The sequence below is a fragment of the Rhodnius prolixus genome, unplaced genomic scaffold (assembly GCF_049639745.1).
Source record: "Rhodnius prolixus isolate KJV_2025 unplaced genomic scaffold, Rpr scaffold_7, whole genome shotgun sequence".
Lineage (NCBI taxonomy): Eukaryota > Metazoa > Arthropoda > Insecta > Hemiptera > Reduviidae > Rhodnius > Rhodnius prolixus.
In genome coordinates, this window is record NW_027411582.1 from 31,182,394 (window position 1) to 31,187,878 (window position 5,485).

General features: G+C 27.9%; 1 long non-coding RNA gene across 2 annotated transcripts; it reads left to right on the forward strand.

Moving 5' to 3' along the window:
- Window positions 1–544: 544 nt before the first annotated feature.
- Window positions 545–5,381, forward strand: LOC141447411 (uncharacterized). Of its 2 annotated transcripts, none has more exons than XR_012454299.1 (6): window positions 545–931; window positions 1,033–1,180; window positions 1,701–1,825; window positions 2,323–2,467; window positions 3,593–4,498; window positions 5,242–5,381. It is a non-coding gene; the product is annotated as an uncharacterized lncRNA (long non-coding RNA). The 2 variants fall into 2 exon arrangements; XR_012454298.1 differs by having other exon boundaries at window positions 546–931; window positions 1,704–1,825.
- The last annotated feature ends 104 nt before the right edge of the window (window positions 5,382–5,485 follow it).

Genomic DNA, 5,485 nt, shown 5'->3' on the forward strand with positions numbered 1-5,485 from the left:
GTAGAACTTTCTTCAGTGTCAAAGGTAATTACGAATAAATTATATCATTTTTGATTGCAAATTAAACTTCTTCTCTCTCTTTTTTTTGTAATGTTAATGGCAAAAACATGAATTTGAGATATCTACTTTTAATGTAGCTACGTTATAACTTTTTTTAAAGAAAAATTTTGGTTAATCTTTACAATAGCCCACGGCGGTGTGGCCCATTTATTTTAAGTGCATGCTCGAGTAATACTTTTTAAAAACATTTTATTAGTTTCCTTCACAGTTACCTCAATTATTTTTACTTTTATTCAATTGATGATAAAATGGTATATAAGGGGTATGTAGGGTAGTAAAGACAATAAATCCTTAAACTTGGCTTCATCAATAGCTCTTCTAGTTGGATATATGTAACAAGTGTAGTGTTGTGGACAAATAACAGTTGTTCTTTTTTCCAAATTAACATTACTAAATTACGCTGACTCATTGTTGTTGTAAGTATTTATAAAACATAAGGTTTTGTGCTTGAAAAATGAATCCACATGGATGGGCCATTCTACTTTATACTTTTCAGAATTTATTTTCCTATTTGTATCGTCTTCCAAACACTTTGTTGATTTGAAGTTAGCAGATTTCATTTTAATGATCTTGAAAATTAGGAATGGACAAAAATAACATATTAAAATCATGCCAGAGCTATCTAGCGACAATAGCTTAAACTAGGATGATGTAATTACATAGAAACTAGTTCCAGTGATCACCGCTAGGTAGCATGAACATGTACTTTGACACTATTAAAATAAACATTGGATAACCTCCTAATGAAACAACTGCCCGGTAAGGAAGTGGGGTAAAAAGGTTATACGGTTTTGTCCAAATATTCTCTTTATCATGTAGCAACAGTAATCATTTGATTTATTTATTGAATGTTCTTCACTCACGTTGATAAGTCAGTATTTTAAAAATACGTTTTCCTCTAAAAAAAAAAGTCCATGTTTAAAATTCACTGATTACCTCATAATTAGATGTTTCTTTATTTATGATTGATAGAGTTTAGTTGATGCTGCCATAACTAAGTCTGCGAGAACTTTACATAGCTTAGAAAACTGATTGCATTATCTATTTGCATTAAGCGATAACTTCCTAGGAAATTAAAAACCAGTTTTTGCTTCATTACTGCGTTAAGGACTTCTGGCAGGTAAGCAGCATTTTTTGTGTATTCTATTATTTTTAATTACGAGTTGATGTATTAGAAGTGTTTATGAAATTGACAAGTTCCCAAGACAGTTGATAATAGATGCATTTTAAGTGAACGCATGTAATTTTAAAAAGTTGATTTTAGTCTTCATTATTTTGTTTCATAAAAATGTTTTAACGGTCATTAGTAGGTAGATTTAGTTCGCAACATGTTAATACTTTTTGGTCGTCTTTATTACTGTAAAAGTAAATTGCAAATTACGATTATGTATTTGGAAATTACGAACTTCCACGTAAATATTCACATTTCTCTCATTATAAGTATCTCCATGAAATTTATATTAATAATGTAAAGTTAAACAACGTTCTAAAATTATGGACCTTGGATTTAGCAAGGTTCGCACCAGTAGTTTTAAATTCTAACTTATTAAAAATTTGGTTTTTTTTTCTAAGTATTTGTAAATTACAATGAAAACAATTGTGTAAATAATAGTTTATGTAATTTTTAATTTTGTTCTCAGCAGCGTTCTTTCGACATTCTAATGGTAATTCTGAACTACTCGTAGTTCAATTCAGACAAATGGCTGGGTTGATAACATTGATGACATTTTATGCTGTGTAACACATTTTAACTCCTACAACAATAGTAAGTAAATGTTTTCAGCTTACAGCATGTTGTTTCTCAGTTAAGATATTATGTCTTATTATCTAAAGATAAATAATGAAGTATGCAGAAATAGATTAGATACCTAGAAAGTGCAACGATTTGCCTAAATTCAAACTATCAAGAAGGTACATGAACTTAGATTTACATTTATATATGTGCTTACACTTTTAATGATTCTCTATCATCTTAGGGCTTTTTAGTGATCAAATTGGTTTACTGAAGTGAATTATTAAGTCACAAACATTAGTGCTGTACAGATTGCACATTCAGAATAAATCAAATTATATAATTTGATTGGTCTTTTTACTTCTTCAAAACTGAACTTTTTGCAACAATTAAGTCAAGTATCTCAAATAGCAGATGAGGCGTGCTGTCATCCGCTATTATAATAATAAATCTTTATAATTACATAAATTTGACAAAAATTACTTCTTGGTATAATGAATGTCACTATGTTGGTTTTACAACTGTTACAGAGTGGGTAAATGAACTCATATACTTTTATTCAAAATAAATAGAAATAAAAACCAAAAGATAAAATGAGTAAATCGTACTAATAAAAAATAAAATCAAAAGTAAACCAACTTTGCTGTGTAACACATTTTAACTCCTACAGCAACAGTAAGTACATGTTTTCAGCTTACAGCATGTTGTTTCTCAGTTAAGATATTACGTCGAATTATCTAAAGATTAATAATAAAGTATACAGTAATAGATTAGATACCTAGAAAGTGCAATGATTTGCCTAAATTCAAACTATCAAGAAGGTACATGAACTTAGATTTACATCTAATTAACTAAATATTCTATACACACTTTAATAAACAATAAAAGACAAAATCAAAATTTCCTCTCTTAGTTTCATTCAATAGGTTTAAACTGGTATATCAAAACTAAATTTGACATCTACATAATACTCATATTTCTGCGTAAATATACTCAAATACTTATCTCTCCTTAGATCACCATATGCTGGACATTCAATCAAAAAGTGATGCAAATCTTCCACAACCTCCATATTACACATTGGACACGCATCTAAATAATCTTTAAATGGACAGTTCCTTAATTTTATTGTATCAATTCTTATTTTTAATAATCCATCTTAGATGGTCTAAGGACATATTACTGGTCAGTTAATGATCATCATCCAAATTGAATTCAAGCACTCTATAATGACTATAATATTCACTATTAATTACATCATCAACGAACTTGATTTTTAACCATGTCTCTAAACATATTCGAATATTCTGGAATGTACCATCCCACTCAGAAACGGTTACTAAGTGACAGGACAGTTTTCATATTTAGAATGTTCATTACTTTTTTAATACGTTCAGAGTAATACTACATAAACTAATACTTATTTCATATAAATTTTTATCTTTGTAGCTAAAATAAGTTTTAATTTTCTAAATAAAGGTTTATTTATAATCATATGTATCATATTTGTTGTTGTATTGTTCAATTAGAGATCTTTTTAATAAAAAATAAGTATGTTTTTTGAAAATATATTTCATTTTCTTTGTAAGAAAGGGTTAGGAACTTTAAAAAATGATTTAAACTGTCATATCAATGCTTTAGTTTTATGGCAGTCAGATTTATTTAATTTTTATGAATACATAATAATCACTTATTATAAATGTTTTTTTTTGTCTATGTTCTTAATTAAAGCTAAACTCAGTAAAAACTAATTATTTTATGTACATAAATATTGTTGATTGTACATAATGTTTTTTTCAGATTAAATATCTCTGATGCTGGAGTACTGCCTGCAAAACTGTTCATCAATAGAAGCCCAAGTGAAATAGACGAAAATCATCTACCCTAGGAAATTTTTGTGAAGAATCAATTAAAGTAAAAGTATTTTGAAGTTACTATGTGTAATATGCACGTTAATTTCACAATTTAATGTTAGAATATACTTTTATATACTTCAAATTGCATGTTCTTTGTTTTTAATAAAATGTTTAATTTGTTTGCTGTAGTTTAAAGGAAATATATAAATTTAGATAAAGAATCTTATTAACTCTCCTTTCATCTCAAAAAAAAGGAAAGGAAAAGTTCAAAAATTTCGATAGCGAACAGACAACAGGATGAAAGAAATAATTTCCAAAAATAAAAATAAACTGTTAAAGATAATTTTGTTTGTTACTTGTATGTTACATGAATAAAGATAGCATGATAGCTGCGAGAGTGGAAGGAATAAAAAAAAAATCCTTTAACAAGGTTAAAAAAAAAATCTGAAAAAGTGGAGATAGTCTCTTAATTTCACTGTAATACTGCTGTTTCTGCATTTGATAGTTAATATTAAAGGCAATCCTAGATTGTATATGTTGGGTCGATCTGTTTAGAAAATCAAGAACTATTGGGAAAAGTAACTGGCTGTATGGCGAAAGCAAATGCAAAAAAAAGAAAATTAGTTTCAAAAATGGCCACAAGGTAGTAGCACTTACTGGACTTGTCAACTATATAAACACATTTTAGTTTACATATTTGCCACCAGGCAGCTCTAAATCTCTATACACAGCTGTCAAACTAGATTTCTCTTCAGTACGACTTGAGCATCGAAGGGGAGAGTATCGCTCTGTCGCTCGTCACCTTCAACATAATATCTACTCCAGACTCGCATCATCAAATATGAAAGAGGTATGATAACAAATGTCTTACTAGTCTAAAAATTACTGTCATAAACATGTATTAAAGATTATTAAAAAAAATATTCTAAACATCAAATGTGAAATGGGTATCATGACATATGTCTTGTTCTAGTCAAAATAAGAATTATTCTAAAATAATTAAGAATTGTAAAAAACCATTCAAATATGAAATAGGTATCAAGACATGTTTTGTCCAGTTTAAAGTAAGAATTATTCCAAAATATAAACGTCCCACCCTCCCACCCTGCAAAAATCATCTACCTATATACTCTGGCAGTACTACTGCACATTCGACAGGCAAGAAACATTTTATGCACTTTTCTCAGCATAAAACAATTTATTTTAGCTTACTTTCGGTATCAATAATTAACACATACATAATGCCATCTAACTGCAATATTTTCTAATTAAAAAAAGCTTCAGCTACATAATATTTAATAAAAACAATGTGCAGTTAATAACGAATGAACTGCAGTTTGTACTGTCACTCCTAGCTAGTAGAAGAATCACTACTTTAAAGATTATAGATTCTCTTTCAACACTTTGGAGGCCTTTTTTAACTATTTTTTTTATGTTTTCTTTTTCGTATTTTTTTTTTATTATTTTCAAATTCTTATTATTTAAGAGATTAAAAGGAAAAATAAATACAATATTATTAATTAACTACTTTTTTTTATTATTTAAAAATAATCTATAAACTTTTTTACAATAAGTTTAATAAATTCTTTACAGAGTTTGGGAAAACTTCAATCGAATGGTACTCTCCGAGTTTATTTACATGGAGAAAAGTGTTAAGAAAATGTAATTACACTAGAAAATTAATAATGAAAGATTTATTAAATCAAATGTGTACAATCTAATGTTTATAGTCTAATCTAAGGATATCTATAAAGTAAGTACATAAACATCTTGAATGTCACAATAAAATTGTTTTAAAATAAATCCAGTGCCGTCTCTTTGATGCCTCAATTCGTGA